This window comes from Oreochromis aureus, linkage group 23 (genome assembly GCF_013358895.1).
Source record: "Oreochromis aureus strain Israel breed Guangdong linkage group 23, ZZ_aureus, whole genome shotgun sequence".
NCBI classification, from domain to species: domain Eukaryota; kingdom Metazoa; phylum Chordata; class Actinopteri; order Cichliformes; family Cichlidae; genus Oreochromis; species Oreochromis aureus.
The window spans coordinates 39,339,072-39,361,519 of NC_052963.1; the positions used below are offsets into that span (position 1 = coordinate 39,339,072).

The 22,448-nt window shown below is 40.2% G+C and overlaps 1 long non-coding RNA gene across 3 annotated transcripts; it reads right to left on the reverse strand.

Annotated features, from left to right (window-relative positions):
* Positions 1-7,527: 7,527 nt before the first annotated feature.
* Positions 7,528-17,210, reverse strand: LOC120436176. 3 transcript variants are annotated; one of them, XR_005610210.1, is made up of 6 exons: positions 17,077-17,210; positions 14,339-14,406; positions 12,287-12,344; positions 12,107-12,196; positions 8,980-9,010; positions 7,528-8,901 (listed from the first exon to the last, which is right to left on the reverse strand). It is a non-coding gene; the product is annotated as an uncharacterized LOC120436176 (long non-coding RNA). The 3 variants fall into 3 exon arrangements; XR_005610212.1 differs by lacking the exon at positions 17,077-17,210 and adding an exon at positions 16,361-17,069; XR_005610211.1 differs by lacking the exons at positions 7,528-8,901; positions 8,980-9,010 and adding an exon at positions 10,713-11,817.
* Between the last annotated feature and the right edge of the window lie 5,238 nt (positions 17,211-22,448).

Consider the following 22,448-nt stretch of genomic DNA (forward strand, 5'->3'; position numbering starts at 1 on the left):
CCATACAGGTGTAAACATTAGTGAATATTGCCATCCAGAATGAATAGTTAGTTCTAGAGATAAACAGTTTGTGCCATAAATTGTATTAATTCAATAAAACCCACAGACTGTATATGCACAGTAAGAATCAAATGATGGAATCCATGAAGAAAAAGTTGTTTGATGGTTTCATTTGTTGCAAGCTTTTTGTCTCTTCAGAGAAATTTAAAGGATGCTTTACTCACATGCTTCATGTCACATTATTTTCAGCACAGTTATTTTCCACTGCACATTGGAAGACAGAATGTTTTTGTTGTTTTTTTGTCTGTCAGCAAGATTACTTAAAAATTACTGAGCTGAAAATCTTATAACTCGATGAGGAGGAGCATATAGCTAAAGGAAAAGACTATAAAACGTTGGTGCAGATCCAGATAACGTTCTCGATAATAAAAAGTGCGAGATGGGTTGTTTGCCTTGGCAAAGTATGCAGTCTTTCATTACCGTTTTAGTTTGATACCAGATGTATTAAACTGAGAACAGCAAGAAGCTATGTTAAACATCTACAGTAAAAGTAGATTTTTGAGTGCAAAATCTTAAGCCGTTCTCTCAGCTTGTCTGTGGAGCATCTGTTGGTCCACACAGGAGTCTCTCAGCAGACGAGAAACCGCCAGTCAGCCACACACACAAACACACGCACTCACTAATTCTCCTCAGTAGAAACCTGATCCCCCTCATATTTCAAGTTCAAACGCTGAAAGAAATGCCTGAGAAATGCAATTTGGTGGAAAAGCTTGGCAAGTCAAACAACAACGGCAGCAGAACCTAATGAACTTTGTGGGAAAAGATGAAACGCAATTAGTTTCGTGGCAGATATAATGCATGTGTGTGAGTCTGACTGAGGGCAGGTTCCCATACCATGGTTTTTCTTAGAATTAATTGAGCTTCTTTAACTGTTTAACAAAGAAGAAAACCATGTAACAATGTAACAGTAAGAAATTGTTTCTGTGCACAGATAAGCATGTGCAGATTTAAGGAAAAATGCAGTAATCACACTGTTTTTAGTATCAAGCATAATTGTTTGTTAAGCATTTATCGCTGATTGCAATGGCCAAGTAATGGGATACATGTGACGGAGAACAAGTGGAGGGTAAAATATTTTCTTTGCTGGTTGGTGAAACTTAAATTGTGATCCAATCCTACTTCACAGAGACACTTTCAGAGAGGTCTTCAGTGCACACACAGCTATTGTAGCACATCCATCAGGTTAGAGAACGAGGGGACTGAAATTAGCACTGTTTGTTTTCATTTCAAATGGACACATTTCACTGGGAGCCTTTAATAGGCATAAAGGGCCTGAAGGGATGGATGATGGATAGAGCAGTGGACAAAGTAGTGTAACAAAGAAAAGAAAAGACAAAAGGGTAAGGACATGTGAGCAGCCACCAAACGTATTTCCTAATCATCCTCACTAATCTTTTTTCAATACCAAGAATCTTGGTCCTTTTTAATATTCCAAATGTAGAATAAAGTTCAGGACATTATTCACGTTTATTCCTCTTCATCAGCTGAATGGTCGTGTACTGGCAGGTAGGCAGGCACTTTCTCATTGGAGCGGTGTAAGCCTGCCAAGCTATAAAAGCAGCCATAAAAATCACCTCCAAAACCAGCTCAGATGCCGGCCATATGGCTGTGAGTTTAACAAGGACAAACTGCACCTCCTCACAGCTGCTTGCTCTCTTGAGTTGAATCCTTTCTCTGAAACCCTTCCTTGATCACTTTTTCTGACTAACTAGCCCAAACTATTAACTCACTTAGCTCCCTGACACTGACAGCTATGTCACTGTTTCACTTGTGACACCCTAAAGCGCAAAATGTACTTCTTTTAAGTAGAGTGGACATTTGAGGCAGACCTTGAGCATCAGTTTCCAAAACAACATGCATAAATTTAACTTGACTCTTCTGAAAACTTTAAATTCAAAATAAGTATACCTCTTTGTTCACCAGACTTCGCCATTCTTCAACAAAGAGGATTTTTCAGTCTACAGGTAAACTCGTGCCAGCAATTCTCCATCCCCTGGGCCTCTGTTCTTTACAGCCAGGCTTCAATTGCCGCCCTGTTATTACCTCAGAGCTTTAATTAACGGACACACCTGTCACCATGCTGTGCACAGACCCAGCAGGTCATACTGAGGGCGCTGGGGAATTCCTGCTAAACTGTGCTGCACATCAGATTATGAAGTAGTTGCTGATCTGCTCTAAAGAAAGCAGCACTGTTGAGAATCTTTCCAGGTGTTGGAGTTCAGGTAGGCCTCATAATGCATACACGCTCTTATTTATACATGAAGGGCATTGACCTGGATTGATAGGAATTCTAATGGAGACATCTGTGGAACTGGAAGCGGTTGAACAGAAAGCCATCAGCAGCGAGTTTGCTGGTTGTCTGCCATGCTAACAAGCAGAGTTAAAAGCCCAGAGTGACAGCCCTATTAGGGACTAATGGAGGCAAAGACAGCTGAGACCCTGATGTACACACACACACACACGAACACACACACATAATAAAAGACCACCACCACACCCCAGAACGGCCAAGAACCTCCCCCCCACCCTCAAGCTTCTCCGGCTGTTTTTACCTCTATCACTCCTGTCCTCCATCCCTGTAGTTAAAGATCTTTATGGGTGAGGGAGTGGCATAGAGATGGGGCGATGGGATGGGCTCTCATGCTATCAGCAATCCCTGGAGGTAACAAAAGGTCAAGGACTCTCATTTTTCATCCTAGCCAATTACCCTTCCATTCCAACCTGGCTTTCCTCTGTCTTTGCATCTCACCCTCTTACCCTGCTGCGCTCCATCCAGTCCACTAATCAGATCTATTTTGCTTCACATGACCACACACATGCCTGTTACTCTTCACACACATGTGCCTGTAGCCCTACAGTGTCCTTCATATGAACAGCTGGAATAAATTGATATACGATAATTGTTAAAAGAATTAAGCCTGATTTAAAAAACAAACAAACAGAAAATTCCAATCCAACTAATGTTACATTTTCCACTATCATTCTGAAGTGTCCTGGGATGTAACCATAAAAAGAACATAAAAGATGAATGTAACCACCTTGACATTACCCACCCATAATAGCATTATTTGGGAGTATTTTTTTGGAGCCAGAAGTGACCGTGATTGGATGAGATGGTGGAGTGATGTTATCAGCTAATGGTAGTAAGCTGCATCCATAAACTGCAATGTGCATACACAGTTACTGCAAATTATTGCTAAGTGCCTACTGATAAGTAACAGACTAATGGAATATTAGAAAATTCTCTCAGTAAAACTGAAACGTGAGCATTTTGGATGGCTGCTGTAATAGTCACAGCTATTACACATACTTTGTCGTATCTGCCTTCTTCTGCAGAGTCTCCTCATATCATGGCCTGCAGGCAAACAGTTTCCCTTTCTGTAGACAGAAAGATGTTCTTATGATTTGATATGATTTTTTTTATGATAATTCCAGTATAAATGCTTCCAATATGATAAACACAGTTGTGAGAACCACTTCAGTGGCTCAGCTTAGTGTTGTTATCAATGAGTAAACTATCTACAGAGGCCAAAACTTTCAGCTATAACAGACTAGAAGATGGTCCCTGATGTATCCAGACAAAACAGGGGCTCCAAGTCTGAAACTGTGGTGGGGTTGTGTATTTGGACGATCCCTTGGGTAGAGTCCAGACAAAGTCCTTAGGGAAGAGGCCTCGGCAAGGCCTGACCTTCTAGCTCTCTTTGGTATGCTAAATATGTAGCAGGAAACAAGAAGGACATCTATCTGTCTACAGAAAGGGGAACTGTTTGCCTGCAGGCCAGGATACGAGGAGACACTGCAGAGGACAGAAAGCCGAGCTGCTGTTGTAGCTGTCAAATATATGTGTGTGTCTGCTTGGAGGCAGTGGGAGGGTATCAAGTGTGGGTGATGTTGGCGATTGCTTCTAAGAAGAACGACAATTAACCCTTGAATTCTCAGTGACCCTCTCATTCCCATACTTAACCCCTCCCAGAGGTCAGAGGTCAACAGGCTCTATGTGGCCTGTGGGTCTCTAAAAGGGGATTTCACAAATGAATCAGTCACAGTGAGACAAAAACAGAAGTCTGCAAAAGAGAATGATAATCAGTGCATTGATAAAGTAGTTACCAATCATAATTATGAATTTTCTACATTAGTATTACTATTATTATTGGTTTGGTTGTAGCTCAGTAGAGGTAGAGCACATCATCTACTAATTAGGAGGTTTCAGGTTCAATCCCTGGCTGCTCCAGTCTGCATGCCAAAGTATTCTTGGGCAAAATACTGAACCCCAAGTTGTGCTCATTAGAGTGTGAATGATGCCACATGACCTGGTTGTCTCGCAGTCACTGAGTCAACTATGAACTCTCTGTATGCCACACTATTCAAGAATCAAATGTGAGGCCATCTGTCTGACAGCTAAAGCTTGGAAGAAATAGGGTTGTGCAAAATCTATAACAGAATCGCTGAAAAAGAAAAAGAATCAAAGTGATGTAATTGCACAGTCAAAGTCCAGACTTCAAGAGACTTCAAGAGAGTTCTGCATAAACAAATGTCAACAAACCCCCATGAACTGATGTAACATCGAAAGAGAGACTGATACAGAGCCAATCATACAGAAAATCATTTTGAGTTATGGCTACTAAAGGTAGTCGAACATGGCGGAGGTGAATTGCTAAAGCCATAAGGCCAGCAAGAATAAAAGAACTGGCAATGCCAGCTGAAGTGTGATCGAGTATCGTAAGACTGTTAAGATGTCCTTTGTTTAGTTTATGAAATGCTACACAAACTGTACATAAAAAAACCTATTTAAAAAAAAAAAATCTCAGACCTACTGTAGTCTCCATCTTTATATACAGAAGAAGGCAGATACGACAAAGATAGCACGGAAGGAACTCTTTGTGCTAATCTTTACTGTAAAAGGTTGGGGATTGTCCACAGTGATCAAGTGTTAAAGGATTTCATGCAGGCAGATTTTAAATGAAATGCATGAAAATGAGAGACTGCTGGTTTTGTGACCTTTTGTTGCATTAGCAATGTAAGAAATGCAATCTTTTTTCTTTTTTTTTTTTTTTACATAACTTCAATTCCCTTCTGAGTTCAGACAAGGTTCTTTTTTTTACTGAAGGTCACATTTAGGAAAAGATTTAAGAGAGGCAGAGAGAGTGCGTGTGGATAATGAGTGAAAACGTTGGGAGAGAGACATTTTCCACAATAACTTCCCTGAATAAATTTCCACCAAACAATGCAGAATGTCAGCCAAGATACAGGATTTACTGTGACTCATTAACCGTGTTTGTACCGTGTTTATGACCACACATGACCTTCTTCTTCCAATGATTCCAGGACGATTAGTGTACCTGTGCCCCCAGGAGAGAATCACAGTTTGGCTATGTGCAGACCCCCTGGGTCATAGTGAGGAACACTGGAGCCAGGCTGCCTGCAGTAGCTCCCCAGAGAGACTGTAGGGGATGTGTGTGGAGCTTAAAGTTAAGGGTGTGGGGGTGAGTGAAGAGGATGATTTTTCCAGGAGATATGCAGTTGTCGACCATAGGTTTAAATCGAGGGTGGACATCTGCTTAATATACTCAATTAGTCACACAATTGATTATTTCATACAACACACACAAATTACAATCTGGACCATAGAATGAAGTGTTGCTGGACTCTTTATAGCTTGTGAAGGCTTAAATATAGTCTACACATGCATTGTGTGGACATAAAGACTTTGACAGTTCAACTCAGAGTGAACAATAGTGAAAGAGTCTAAAGAAAAAGCAGTCTTCAAAATGTTTGAAAGACCCTGTCAACACTTATTCTGATATGAAGAGAAAGACAGAAACTTAGGGAAAGACAACAAAAACACAGCTGGTGGTATGAGATGAGACCAAAAAGTCTCAGATTCGCGTTGTGAAAACACACTTTCGGTCTAGTTTGAAAACCGTATTCTGAGGGGAACTACAGTCAGCCATTGCTTTAATTGGCTCTCAAGTTTAAGATAATGTAACAACAAAGATTAGGTTAAGCAAGATTTAATTGTCATTTTCTGTTCAATTTAATTTTATTTTAACTCATATTAGTGTTCGCTGTTAATCTTATTGATAATGCAGTAACCATATCCCTTTTTAGTTCTGTAAGTAAGAGCCTATTTCAGTAAGCAGATGCCACATGTGATTCATAAGAACCAGATAGTAGCGCCTGGTTCAGAAAAAAAACAGGAGGCATAAGTGGGTATTTTGAACACTCATCTGTACTACTAATGTTTTAAGGAGAAACAGTCTTTTTTTAAACTCCACCTTTGCATAATTCTCTATTGCCCATGATTCGTTTTCTCCCTTTTTCAACTGTCGTTTTTCCAAAGCGGGACAAAAATATCTCCCTAGAAAAACATTTTTACTGATTTCCTCTGCCAGTAGACACTGTAGACTTTGGTCAGTTTGAGCAAGCTTGGTTTCCTGGATTGTTACTTTATGGGTTTGATCCTCGCTGTTGCTGAAGGCCTGCTGACAGAGACAAATATACTGCAGAGTGGACACTCACACATGTTAGAGGAGGATTTTAACTATCCACCTGAAATCTGTAAAACTCTGCACTTTCCAGAAATGATTCTTCTAGCCTTCTGAATGTAGCCAGGATTAAGTTGAGGCCAGCTGAATCCCACATTATATGTATATTAAGATTTTTAGATACAAGACAATTCTATATATTTAACCCAAGCATCACAGATCTACAGACTAAGTATTCTTGTTACAAGGGTATTAATACAAGATTTAAATAAAGCAGGAGTCTGGTAGAGAACAGGAATCTTTGCTCTCTTCTTCTGTCCAAACGTGACAACTGTGATTACAGAGAAGATACCCAGCTTGGCAGGATATCAGTGAGCCCACAGTAGATTATTGTTTGAATTACATGAACATAAGAACAGTCTTTATCTGTGTAGGTCTGTCATTTGCGTGGCGTGCAGTTTTGCTGGTGGGTCATTATGTCGTTCTCAACCACATGCACGTGCTTGCATGTGCACGTGCAGGGTACAGCCACACACGCGAATGTGTCTGTCTTTATCTCTAAATTTAAGGTCATCCTCTTCACATTACCTCTTGACTTGTCAACTTAAAGGCAAAGTGACATTTGAATGCAGCTAAATTGTCCTGCATTCAAATGCAGGACCGTTTGGCTGCATTAGAGTCGCAGTTAGCATAAAGCATATAACTGCCATTATCGCCTAGCTTTCTTTTCTGTGTTTTACAGATTTACTAATCAGATTGCCAAAATTTCAGTATGTACCAAACACTATATTAAAAGGACAAAAAGACTTTTTCAGTGTTTTTATTGACTGCGCCACACTAAAGCCATGACTGACCCACTGGCCTACCACATGCACAGATGTTAAAAAATGCTCCCCACACAGTATCCTGTATATCCTGAAATCAGTACTGAAGAAAAGTAATTTAACAGAACCATCATGGCTCACTTAAGCACCCCCCTCTCTCTCCAGCTGTCTCTCTTTCATCCCTTTCTCGAAGTGCCGTGGCTAAGGTCCAGTTTCATGGGCTTAAATTGAATCAGGAAAATCAACTTCGTCTTCATCCTCATCTTTAATGAGAAAGATGGTGGGATTTCCAAGGTGCTGCTCAGCTCTGTTTTCTTTAAAAACGTCTCACTGTTCTGGGAAGGAAGCCTAGAGAAATGGATTAGCTAAAACCCAGAGGAAGGAAGAAATAGATATACTAGACCACATCGCAGTATGCACACAAACTCATATATTGTAGGAAAAAAAACCTAAAGGCCAAGATAGCAAGGTGTTATAGGAGCTCTTAGGAGGTTATCCCCTTGCAGCTCAGAATCAAACAAGAGCAGAGAGGAGAGGGAAGGAGGAAAATCTAAAACACATTTTTACCCTTCGCCCCGACATGTGGAACCTGTACTGGGACTGTTTTCTTTTCATCTGGCTGTGATGGGGCTAAGGGGTTTCTACAGTGTCCCCTCTGCCCTCCCCTCCCAGGAGGGCTGTGCTGACCTAATTATCGACCAGGACAGCCGCTTGCTGAGAACAACAACGCCTTCGCAGCTTTATGCTAAGTCCCCATATCCTCTGCTAGCTAAAGTTCAGCACTATATCACCTTTATGCTAAATGGTCTTGCATCCTCTTTTGCTGTGAGTTGAACCCATGACCAGTCATACAAAGCTGGGACTTCCAGTAAGATTAAGGTCCTCACAAAATAGTGAAACTGCACTTTTAATTAACAGAAATATGTTGGCAAGAAAACTGGCTTCAGTATTGGCAGTGCTAGTGGGAGTGGTTCATTTCCTTATTGCTGCATCTGCAAATGTTGCTGGATGGCAACTGGTAATCAGCATATATGAAAAACAAACAAACAGCAGCAGCAGCAGCAAAAAAAAAGAGGTAACCCTGTAATTTTAACATACTTCATCTTAAACCACATGATAAATGGCGTCTATCACTTGAAGGATCATGTTTGATGGATGGAGATGTAATGCCTCTCTGAAACTTTCTAAGTGTGGTTCAGAACAAAGTGTGTGAAATGTAGTGAGGCAGATTAAGAGTGAGTGGAAGTTGGCAAAATCAAGTAAAGCAGCATCAGGTTTGAAATAGAGGATGTGTGGGTGTGATAAAGACCACCGTCTTCTCAACCTCAACTCTGTCTGTCAACCGTCAGTGCTCGCTCATGCACACAGACACATGAAATTTGTGCAATGAGGGCTTTCCTTTTCCCTCACAAGTTTCCCCCACAGCTGAGACACTGACGAGCAGCACTCTGCCCACACACAGCGTGGGGTCCATGTCAGCGCTCTGCTTACATTTGTGATCTTCTGCTGGGTTTGTGTCTTCTTGGGATCCCCTGTGTACCACAAAGTGACATTTAAATAAAATGTGGTATGGTAAAAGGTTGACGGATTATGGTAAATTTTTCTCTCACCGAAAACTCATCTGTCAGCAGCAGGTCAATTCTGAAAAAAAGAAGAAAATGAGTCCTCTGATTTACTGTTACACCCAGTTGCAGAGCATTTAAAGTACAATTCTGGTTCACTGCAATTTGGTGAGATCTGGGACAACAGCCATATAGTTTAAACATAAAATTGTCCATTATTTAACTCATGCTTTTGGTAAATTTCTACAAAACAAAAAACAGACTCTTTGCATTTAGTGCTCATGGGTAAATACAAGTCTGCTAACATGCTACCCTAGGTGGCAAAACCAGTTTTACAGTTGGTATTAAAAAATATAAATAATTTCCTAACCACTTGTTGTCAGATAAACTCTAAAATCAATTGCTAAAGCCTTGTTCACGCACGCCTTGTGTTTAGTGACCTCCCAGAAACCATCCATCACTTGGGAAAATATGTATTCTGTGACCAGTTGGCAAATGGTTGCTAGAATTTGCTGGTGAAACTGGTCACAAAAAGGTATATGGTGCTGCAGCAAAAACCTCCTTGGCATTGCTTTGGTTGCCACGGTTGCCTGTAGTTTGCATAGAAGTTACTGATTTGTCTGTAAACACCAAGTGAAAATGTGTGATGCAAACCAGAAACAGAGAACATTTGTCTCGAAAGAAAAAGTGACAACTTTTCAAAGGTGTTAGTTGCAGCTGTGAGGGGCAAAATGTACTTTGAAGAAAAACTTTCTCAGTTTACAGTTTTCAGCTTCCATGCAAATTATGGGCAAGTGCAGCAATCTGCTTGAGACCAAAGCAAACATGAGGAAGTTTTTTTTGCAGTACCCGCTTTAGGATTTTCCCTAGCGATCACAGGTTGCCATGAAGTATAAAGTTAGTATAATTTTTCACCATAGATATGTAATATTTATGCAATGTCGCGCTTTAGGAAAACTAAATATCTCATAGTTGCAAAAACAATTCAACCTGTCACTTAACTTAGTTTCACTTTTGCATAACTGAGAGTTTAAGTGCAGATTTTGTATTCGTTGTATTTGTGTCCTTATGCGGTTATGAATAGACGAGATGGGGGTCTCCTTATGGATTCCATAAAGATCAGGTAACCACATCATTTCTACACCTTTGCATTTAACTGACTCACAAACAGTGACATGCTCACCACAGTGTAGGCAAGAAAAACCACAAAGGAGGTGGGAGGTGACAGCGATGCAGGGGGGTTTAAAACTAACCATAAACTAGCTGGGAATCCCTCTCAGGCTGCTCAGAAGAGGTGTGGTGAGTTAAAGGATACAGATGTACGCATAAATTAAACCTCAGTAGTTGAAGTTGCGCTGTAGAGATTCAGTGCTCCGCAGATGGTGCAGAGGTGGACAGAAAGGTCAAAGGTTTCTTCACATGTTTACATTTTTTTTCATTTGTAAATTACAGCAAAAAATCCCAGCTGAGAAACAGCTAGGTTTAGTGGAAACTTTCCCTTAATTTCAAGTAAACCAGCTGTCACAAATGTCCTGAGAAGCCTTAACTTGATGTCTATATCAGTGTGTTGATACATTCCTGATATTTAAAAATGCAAAAAGTGAAATCATGTGATGCAACTTCATAAACATCAAGAGAGATCAATTTCACCTGGAAAAGGATAAAAACAAACACTGCGTAAACAAAGTGAGCTCAGTTTGCAGTTTCACAAGAAGGAGTCATACTGAAAATACAAACTTTTACTTCCAGTAAAAGTTAGTTCAGTTGACAAGCTTGGTGGCCCTGTGTTAAATGACCGGCCATTTTGACTGTTTGTCTTCTGGGAAAACAGCAATCCTCCCTTACTGTATGTGTGGGCACAAACTTGTGACATTTACTTGAATAGAACAGAAGCAAGTAGCCTAATTTGGAAATAACACACGCAGATGCGGTTGGCGTGTGGTAACTCAAAACACGTTGATGCTGGAAAAAAACGGATGCTGATTTAAGAATATTTCAGTTATCTTCATATTACACATATTCCTGTGCGTTTTATGTAGACATGCATCCTATGTAGTAGGTGTTGGGTGGCTTTTGCACATGGTTGGTGGCCCAATTACAACCCCCCTCGAGCAAAACACTGAATGTTGAAATTACTCTGCATGACAGTTGCACAGCAGCTCTCATGCCCATGTTGTGTGAAAGACAAAGATCCTCTAAGGTTAAAAGGCGTTACCACATATTTTAATATATTGCACTATACTTTTCAGCATTTAATGCTTTTGGTCCACTCACAAATTCAGAGTTGGGTGGAGGTATGATATCATGTCTTCCCGTTTGAGTGGTAACAGTCAGGTTAGTGGTTTTGTATGTCTGACGTAGTGGTACATCTGAAGTGCTAAAATGGGGTAAAATGAGTTAAAGACTGTGGGGTTAATGCCACGTTTCATAGGTCAGAGGCCTTGTTGCAGCAGTAGTGTGAGTGTTAATGTGCTTGGTTGGAAAGAGATGCAGACACGGGACTGGGTTGTCATTTGAAACCTAGCTTCTGAAAACAGAGCACCCTGGTGACATGTGAAACCTGAAGTGCTGATTGAATTTGGTCACAATCACGAAAGCACGCAATGACAAGAAAAGAAAGAAAGAAAGAGCGCAATAAAGAAAGAGCTCGCACACAAGCACACATCTTCTCCTCTCAAAAGCAGTCTGTGTTATTGCACAGCATGTGCATTTGAAGCAAACTTCCTCCAGATAAAGCTTGCACAGACGTCTGGGTTCCAATGGAAAATCCTGAATCCAGTACCACAGGCGTTCTTTCTTTGCAGCTCAAAAGCTCCTCCCATCTGCGCCCCACCTGATGGGTTTTCCTCCTCCTCTGCGTCCAGACGGACCACGCCAAAACCCAGACTGGAGTACAAACACAGGCAGGAGAGTAAAGGTTTGGCAGGTGTATAGAGAGACAGCAGGGTAAAGGGAAAGTTGGGCTGACTTGAATTGTACTTTCAGAGTTGGAGAGGGCGAGACAGGTAGGGTGAAAGGGAAAAGAAGGTAAGCGAGCGAGCGAGAGAGTGTAGTGACGAGAATGAAGTGGCTTGCTGTTGTGGGTGTGAGGGAAAGGAGAGAGAGGGAAACCCAGACACAAACATAAACACTGGCAAACACTTCAATGATTCCTCTTTCTGGCTTTAAACCTCACCCTTCACCTCCCTCGTCAGTGGCCAAGCATAAAAAAATATGACATGGAAAAGCATCAGACAGCCTCCATACATCGCAAAGAAACACCAGCCTGTGAGTGAACAAGAAAAAGCAAAAAGCATCATGGTAAATTTTGTTGTTTCCATTCAATAAAATGACCAATTGGATTAGACTATCTGACCGTCATTGCTACTGCCATCCCATTAGATGTCTGCTTGTGCCTCTTCATAGTCACAAACCTGAAATAGACGAGAAAAAACAGCAACAAAGTCTTGCGTTTCTTTACCAAGAGTGACACACAAATGCTCTCACACTTAAGAAATATATACCCAAAACCAATATCTGAGGGTCATCGTTTAATGATCGGACAGAGCAGACCACGAAGGCGTGTAAATGATACACAGACAGCTGAAAAAAAAACCCTATTCCGTCACCATACATATATGCATAGTCACACACTATTGAGTAATAATGTTAAAACACAAGCACATACTAGCTGCTTGGCTTTCTCCTTGAAAGGCACCATGTCACAGATTACTGCAGCTCCCTGGTCTGACTAGCAATGACATCATGCCTAGGCCTGCTCCCAAAGATCCCTATGGCTGGCAAACGACCAGTCCTACATCTGCAAGGAGCCCTACACATATGAACACACATGCACACGGATACCCACAGAACAGCATAAATAACCCAATGTTAAGAATCAGCCAATCCATTGTCTCTCTGGGCAAGAGTATGGTAAAGATGCTCTGCTGGTTCCAGTCCCAGAAAACAACTGTATGCTCATTCAATAGTGAGACTCAACAGAGCAAAATGATTCGGGTCAATTATGTCGACTTTGTTTTAGTGTTCATTTTTAATTAACATTTTCAAAGTCAGAGAATAAAATTTAATCAGAACCCCGTTAAATGCTGCAAAGCAGACCAAATTGTGCAAAATCCAAAATGGAAGAGCCAAATTGTGTGAACTGTACAGTGCACATCATCAAAAGTTTCCACTAGAAAGCCATGTGCATGCATGGAGGTTGACATTTGTGAACAGCTTCTTGTATAGAGATATGAATCATATGTTTACTACTCTAACAGCTGCATGCTCATTTTTGACTTTTTCAAAAATCACTCAATTTGTAGCAGAAAGAGTGGAGCTAAAGACTCTAATGAACTAAAATGCACCAGGAATTCTAAATATAATTACCAAATTATGAAACCTGTTTTAAATTTAGTAAAATCAAGTGTGTGGTTTTATGTCATCATGATGGGAAATCAGTAAAAATTTTAAATAGTCACTGCTACCAGCCACGAAAGTGCACAACAACTGATGTTTAGCATGCTAATTAGGAAGATTCGGATACAAATAGTGCCAAGCTAACAGAGTAGGCCTTTAAGCTAAGCTAAGCTAATCAGTAGCTGGCTGCAGCCCACATTTACCATAAGACTGGTATCATTGTTCTCAAGCATGCTCCTTATATGGAGTTCTAGCTTCCTCATGACCACTTCATCTTCAGCTTATGCGTGACTAAAGTGAATAACTTGATTTCAAAACATTAATTTCATATGTTGTATTTTGTATTTTGTTTGCTTCCGCTGTTTATGTAAGCCAAGCTACCAGATGCTTGGCTCATGTGTAGTGTGCAGCTATGAGAGTGGTATCTTGGCATGAACACTGAACATCTTCTGTAAGCCATAACAGAAAACAGCGGGATGTATAGCTTTCAACATGTGTTAATTTGCCATTTAAATAAAATTGACCTTTTAATTAAAGTAGTGGACAGGACATATTGTATCTTAATGTGCATGGGTGGGGGTTGCTACACAGTGAAAGACAGTTTAACATCTTGTTCAGCCACTTGACCTAGGATGTGAAAGTCTAGCAGTCCGGTCCTCTCCATGAGCTTCTTACATAGCTTCTAAAAACACATTATTGGGATTTTAAAATGACAGGATGATGCGAGTATGTTTAATTATATATTTCTAGCTTCTTTTAAGTAGACTGTTCTACCCAGTAATTTAGTGTCCATGTGTTCTTCATTTTCATAAAAGAGGAGTGAAAGTTTATCAGATGCATAGAGCCTGATTCACACAACACAACGTGGCACAGACAGACATAATAAACAGTGTGTGTGTGTGTGTGTTTTATGCAGACATCTCTGTGTATGCCTTCTTGTTTACTGAGTGTATGTGTGCAACCATATGTGTGTGTGTGCGAGTGTGTGTGTGTTGGTGCTGGATCATACCGCTGGGGTCAATCTGGGCCAGCTGCTTGGAGCTGACGGAGTGAGCCACACACATGCTCAGTTGTGACCTTAAGGGAAACAAGAGGAAAGATGAGAACTGAGAGAAGGAAGAAGGAAGAAGGAACAAGGGAAAAGAGGGGAAAGGGGAAGGGAAAACACCTTAAACACTGAGACACATCAAACTATGAGTGAATATGAAGCCAAAAAAACATGGCATGAATGTCTAATCAAGTGCATAAAAATATGCTTAAAACATACATTTTTTACAATGTTAATTACTTGTAATAACAGGTAATTTACCTGCTATACAATAAAGGGAAAAATGCCAAAAATGTTATTAATGTTATTTTTCATTTTAAAAATCCAGTTTTTGATATTGTGATATATGTTTCTTGTCGTAGTCTTTCAATGAATTTAAGGGAATTACCTACCTTTCTGCATGCAGCCTTCTTAGTCAGAGGCAGTCTGCTGTTGCAGACAATAACTGACTCACAGGAAATTATGGTTGTGTACGAAATGCAATGTTTGTCTATACAAAGGTTGCTGGAAGTTGCTGTGAAATCAACTCCTACAGACCCCTTTACGCAGGTCTAAAGACTGGTCAGTGACCCCTTGATAACAACTGGTCGCCAAGGACAGCTTCCTCGATTTATCTACGAATGGTTGTGAAAGATTGCTTGCTGTTGCTAGGTGAATTTGGTTGCAGGTTGCGATTCCTTAGGACAACAGCAGGATGCTGTGGTTGCCCATAGCTCAAAAACTAGGAGAAATACTGAAACTGTGAACACTGGGACAAAAACTGGAAACCATTTGCCTTCATAGTATAAATTCCACATTTGGAAGTGTGTTGGTGTCAGTGGTAAGGCACATGTTTTCCTTTGAAGGCAAACATACTGAATTTCTGGGATGCTTTGCACTTTTTCCAGATTTGGTGGTTAGCTAATGAGTACTTGCAAGTAAATTCACACCATGGGTGACCTTAGCATTCTGCTAGTCACCAACAATATCTCAAGGATTTTGGTGCAGCAACCTCTCTGTGACCATTTTCATTCAGCAACAACCAGAAACCTCAGGCAACCACGCGCCAACTGGTTGGGGAGGTTGTCAGGAGGTCACTGACCGATCACTAGGCCTATGTGACTGAGGCTTTAGGCTATAAATACTCTGATGGGGGACACAGTTCATGATACACATCACTAAACTGTTCAAAAACCCAACAGGCAAGGAACTTCCAGTCTTTGTATTATGTTTTTTGTGTTAATCTTTGTAACCTTATCTGAGGAATGTGATTACTGTTAAATGTTTTACCGTCCTGCAGTAATAATATTCGCAATTATAGCCTCATGTCCATTTTCATGCAAACAGTACATTTAAGAAGAACAGTTCTCCTTAACGATAATTGAGCCTGAATACTTTTGGCTGTCTATACAGAGCAAGTAGAAAGTAAAACTATGTAAAAGTCTATTTTTACATCAAGAGGACTGTGGTGTTCCAGCTTGTGAAGCCAGTAAAGGCCTCACACAGAGATAGACACCATTTCTCCACACACATACTGCTTCACCACCCACTGCATGGTGTTTGTTTAATATAGCATTTCAGTGTGAGAACACTATATCCCACTCCCATCTTTCCTGTATAAGGGCACAGCTAATACATTTGTAATTAGTCTCACACTACACACGCACACACACATGCACACTTAGTCCCTGCTGCCTCATGTCACGGTCCAGAGTTTATCCTAACTGAGAAATAGCATCTGCTTCATCTCTCTTTTCAGCCAACCATGCTGCTCACAGAAAATCACTAACACTCTCATTCTCTTGTACACAAACTCATCCGTCCTGACACTCGCGCACGTGCACACTCGGTCGTTAAACAGGCACAAACGTTATTAGGGCTGGCACCAGTGCTGAAACCTTGTCTGTCTTGCTGTGATGGCGAGAAGTGCTGAAAGAACAGATTTAGACTTTTGTGTTCTTGGTGTAAGTAGGCCAACTCCTCGAAAGACAGATTCCTGCTTACCGTTGGCCTGGAGTTGTCACTGTGGTCGTAATAAATACTGGAAAAACAAAGTATCATTTGCTTGAAATCCTTGTATAGCCAAGTCAGCTGGGTATCTTGTTGCCAGAGAACGCAACGGGTCATTTTTCAAATTATACTGAGCCGTTGCTAAATTCAACTCATAAATAAATTGTGTCAAACACCAATGCGTCTGATATTCTTAACGGACATTAAGACGTGACCGCTGGCAGCAGATGTGCGCTATATTCGGCTGACTCTGGTATTTAACAGGAGTGAGACAAAAGTTTGTCTTAGCTTTACGACCATGCTACTGCGGGCTGTTAAATAAAAAAGAAATTGTCTTACTTTTACTCATGCTAGCTGCATGCTAACTTTTGCCTCCCAAGACTGAAAAATTAAAGTTATTTAAGGTCGTAAATCACTCCTGTGATGTTTTTTGGGCCAGAATCAGCTTAAAGTTTAAATTTGGCCAATAGTTTAGTCTTTAAACAATTACATGCAAAGCTAATGCCATTAGCACCATAGCTTCAGTATGCTTTGTGAGCACCACTAAGTAGTAGCATATCTGTAGGGCCTAATTTCAGGCTGTGTGAAGGACAAAAATCGCTTAAAATCATGACAGGAAAAGTAAGCAAGCACTTTGTTGTGTATAGAAAAAAAAGCATGCTAAAATTAAATAGTTTTCCAACAGATTACTGGTTTATTCCATTACTTACTTAGACTTAGATCCTCCCGCGCCGATCAGCACATTGGGCGACAAGAGAACGCCATCGAACTAGGTCCACAGTTCGACCGAGCGTAAAACTTCGAGGAACGTACTCCTCCACGTTATTTTGGGTCTTCCTCGCTGTCTCTTTCCATTTCTCGGGTTCCACAGGACCGCGACGCGGGCGGGTCTCGGGTCCGGTAGCTGAAGAATGTGACTGGCGAATCTGAACCGATGCTTGGTGACTTGGACGTGGAGCGGCTTTACTCCCGCACGGCGATATACTTCCTCGTTGGTAACGCAATCCCAATATGTGATCTTGAGCAGCCGTCGAAGGCAACGCTGTTGGAATGGTTTATTCCATTGCCTTCCCAATTACATTACAATTATTTATTTAATCAATTTCTAAGGATTAATTATTGTTTTGGTTCGATTATATTCAGAGGTTATGTTGTTAGTGGGAGCATTTTGAAGTAGTGCTGAGTATACTTTCTGGTTTCTGGTTAAGCTAAGCCTGAAGCTTAATTAAGAAAACTGAAAAAAATGTACCACAATCAAAGTAAATGTGGCAACTTTGATAATCTAGGCCAAAAAAATTTAGAATTAAAAAAACCCAGTGAAACTGTCTTCATGACCAATGCTTTTGCAACCACCTCTAATCATTATTTTAACAGTAAAATCTGTCTAGACTTTAGTATGAAGCACAGTGTAATGAGAAAACATTTGGAACTACTTGTATAAAAATATTGGCTTTTAGTTTTGTTTTCACGTGTCTAAGCTCCTGCTTTTGGTCATCATCGTCTTGCATCCTACTCACGGGAAAAAAAAAATGCAACACAATCAGACAGAGGCACACAAAGACCAACTGGACATCTATGTTTAGCGGAATAGAGAGCGAGCGGAAGAAAAACCTCAACAAAAGCTGAAAGCAAATATCCTCTGAAGCATACAAAAGAAGAAGAATGATTTTGCATATAGAAGTGAGAAAACAGTCCATCTCAGAACACAGAGGAACAGGAAATATATATCAGGCTGGAGCCACTGCTCTTCCTTCCTTTTACAGAACTTACCGTCTTTAGGAGATAAAGATAGATTTGGGGGGGGCTGTTCAATACAGAGAAACTTTTTGGAAAGGGGAGATAACCCCAAAAGTTCTTCAGTTTCTACATAAGACCACCGTCATGCTTGATAGAGTTTTCTCATACAAAGGACTCATCTGAAAACACCTGGGGAAAAGTGTGTCCTGGAAATTGCAACCATAAAAAATGCACAGCGTACCACAGATTTCTGCCGAACCCCAGAACTGAAACTGATTTCTGAGTGAAACACACCTCCAGCTGAGGTTTGCTAGTCTAAAAAATCTTTAAAAACTCGTCATTGTGTATGAGCAACATCCAAAGCTATAGAACCAAAACTGAAAGGACATCCCAAAAGCTTCACAATTACCAAGCTGTACTTAGGTTCTCTGACAAATCAGAAACAATCTAGGCTTACAGCTGACTAATCTACACTATTGCGCTCTAACGTCTCACCAATCCTGGCAAGACGATTACCGCTCTCTAAGGGCTTGCTGGGAAAAAAAAAACCCCCACTCTCACAATGATAGACGTCACAAGCCCAAGCAGAGCTAAGCTGCATGGCATTTCTAGGATATAAGTCCAAGTCCAAGTTAACACAAATTCCTGCTGGCAAGATGTTTAGTAAATCTATTTTTACAAGCACAGAAAGGCTGATCATTGTTTATATCACAGTGTTTAATCCCCGTTGCTTGAGGAGGCTTTCTTGTGGTTACAGCTCTCTAGCCAAAAGCGTTGTCTTTAAAATCCCATTTATACAGAACGTGTTGGAAACACTGCTGAAGATCTCTCTAATTTAAGCCACATCAATCAAAGAACATTTATTTTACAAGGTAGCTTGTTTTGTATGTAATCCAACATTGTTTAATTCCCTGGGGTGCAATTTGTTTCATTTTTAAATGATGTATAAAGCCCCAATATTATACAAAAACTCTTTGCATGCTTCTGCTAGCTTTGTAGAAAATTGAAGTTCATTCTACGTTACACAGGATAAAATAAAAAGTACCTTTTTTAAATGGGGGACATAGATACCAAACAGTGTAGGAAATTTTGTGTATGCTTTACTAAAATTCTGACACTGAGAAACATTGGCTTAAATAGCTTGGTTCAACTCAGTTTCTTTAAGACTTTTAGTTTTAGAGGACCGCTACAATCAACGTCATGATACGGATCATGTTCTGTGTTCTCTGATTTACTCCTAAAGCCTCCATTTGTTTATAATAATCCACCCATGTGATGTATTGAAGGCTGCTAAACCATTCAGTTCTGTGTCTTTTGGCCCAAATTGGGTAATTTGTTTTGTTTTAATAAAGTAGGTGTTTTTCTTGGGTCAGATTGTCAAGAAGCAAATTGCTTTGTAATCACATCACACATGGAAAGTTCAGATAATGGCGGACAGAGCATAGCGCTGCTTCTCGGTTGTATGCAAATATTAACACAGCTATGTTTTCATTGCAAAGGAAAACATGTCACTTCATTTGCCCCAGTTTAGCCCATAATCGCAGCGACTGGCTGGAAGGAGGCAGGCGCCTTGAAGCGAACTGCAAGATGATCAGTAAACACTCTACGATCTCGATTTTTAAATTTTTTTTATTTCGAGTCACGTATTAACTGATTTGCATCCAACACACACACAGATAGAAGCAGGCTTTATTTATTGGGTTGTTCAAAGTAAAATTCCACTCAATTGTGCCACGCCGTAGAGTAAAAGGGTGCCAAAATAAAGACAGAATAACATAAAAAGGGAACAAGTTGTGCCCATTATGTTGAACAATGCTCTATGAACTTGCGCTCACAGAGCAGCACAAACAGCAAAAGCAGTCCTCAGGAAAGAGGCAGGCAGCAGAAGGGGGCCTGTGTGACCATTCAAACAGGCAGCGTGTGGCTGTGGGCCTAGAACAGCCAGCAGTACATTTCCATAACAGGAAAGGTCAGTGTTGTGGCTCCAGGGGCTTTAGAGACGCTAACAAAATCCATTCTGGGAGCTTGCTGCTCTCCTGCTCTACAGTACCAGTTTACTGGACTCCGTTTACTGCTACAGTCTAATATTAAACACTGTAAAGCATATCACCATATATCATCAGTTACCTCTGGACTCATATTTTCTATATTATATTTAGCACAAATTACTCTTTGGGGATTTTATCTTTTAACAGTTACATTCTAAAGTTGTTTTATCTTGAAAGCAAGAAATGCCGTCTAGGAAAACTCAGATATCCAATATTTCCTAAAATGGAAACAATAAACCATATTATACAAATGTTTATATCGTTAAATATCTGATTTTATGATAGTGTCTTACAGTTTTACTGTAGTTTTTACAGCACTAGCTATCAATATGAAGATTTTAAATGCAAAACGCATGATTGTTATATTTTAAAGGAATCGTCTTTATGTATTTAGCAAACTGAACATGTCTGAATAAAATAATAAAGTACAATTCTGGATATGTATTACTTGTGTGGAGTGTGTGTGTAGTTTACAGGGCTTTTTTATTTATTTTTAAAGATATTAACTTTGTGTAACTGGTAACCAATCTTAACATTTCTTCCACTACTGAAAAAAATAACACGTAGTATATAACTAAGCTGAGCTGAAAAGAAGTACAGATCTCCATACTCTACTTAAAGAAATGTATATTTAACAATATAAGTAGCTCGAAATAGATTTTATTGAAAGCTCAGCAGCATAACATCAGCAAACACTTGCTTGATTATTTTACCTGCCAAAATCATATCAGTTCACTCCTTCATTCAAACGTCACTGCAAATTTTTCACTTTAGAACATCTGAACCATACAAAAAGCTCAGTTTTAAGCTGTCTTTTTATAAAAGGGGAAAAGAAAAAAGGTTGTTGTTCAAGGCTAAAATAATGCGTAGTCATGTCTTTATTTTAGAAACCCCACGTAAAAAACAGCTTTAATTTTGTGGGCAGTTTGTGTAATAAAAACATGCTGTATTCATGTGTTGTGTGTGTAGCTACGTGCTTTGACGTACAGTGTTTGAAGTGGTGTTCCATGCAAAAAAACAGTGGAGGAAGTTGAAACAGCTTCTGGTCTTTCTCTTGGACCAGGCCTTGGGGCCTCAGGGGGCCCATAGGAATAAAACACTCCTCAGCACAGCCTCATATACCTCAACACCTGCAGCACACAAAAGCCCTCTGTGAGTCAAACAGTCACTCAAAAGTCAGAAATGCTTGTGTACGACAAGAAAACAAGGTATGTTGAGCATAACAAGTTAAAAGGTAGACTTGACTTTCTATTAAGCCAACAGGTTGACATGAAATGTATCAATATCATAGCTTTAGTGGAGTAAACTGAATTGATTAATAGCAACTATTTTCACATTTTTTCAGTTTTTTATTCTAAGTGATTTTTTAAAAAACTAAATTATAATTTGGCTTTGTCTTGTTTGATCAGACGTGTCATTACATGCCTCAAAAATCACTGCACGCATACAAAATATTTCACTTATTATTATTTGAGCTTTACTCCAGAAATTAAAGAAAATGCACAGAACCCATTCACTTTTTAGGTCCCGACAAGCCCCTTCTACAACCACCTCACAGTATTTTCCCATGGGGCTCCCGCACACTCAAGACTTAAATTGAAAAAATATTGACATTGGAGTGGCTAAAAAGACACGGCGTACCTAATAGATATAATTATCCAACATAATTATCTCCAGTAATAACAACAGATAATACCGCTCTGTCTGAGTGCATGTTTGTTGTTGTGTCTGAAGGGATCCTCCCTGGAAAGATGGGCAGTGCCGCCTCTGCCCCAGCTGAACTCAGCCAGGTGTGGGTGTGGGAGAGTGAGACTGCAGCCTGTCAGGACCAGGCATAAGGCTGATGTTTGAGGTCACCCACTGTGTGGGTGAATTCCCCCTTTTGGCATCAACAATTTTTGGTCCTTGGAAACTGGAGCATTCACCTTGTAGGAGGTTAAGAAAGAAAAGCAATAAAGAAGTGGGTTTGTATGCATAATCCACTGCACAGCAAGATTTTAATAACATTGAGTTGAAGCTCATTAATTTAAGAAATCGTTATGACAGTTCTGGAGTCCAAAGAGTGATTTCTGTGTCTGGTCCCACAGACCTAGGCCCATTTACCTAATTAAAAAAACAAACCAGCCGTCTCTGCGGCTCTTGTGTTTACTGCTCTGTGATGGAGGGCATAAAATACAAGCAGCAGTAGAAATGCAAATAGAAGGCATGGTGACATAGAGCCAGATGAAAAGAGGCAAAGGACAAAGAAAGGAGAAATGAACTGATGAAAGAGGAGTCAGCTTTAAGTAAGGCTTTGA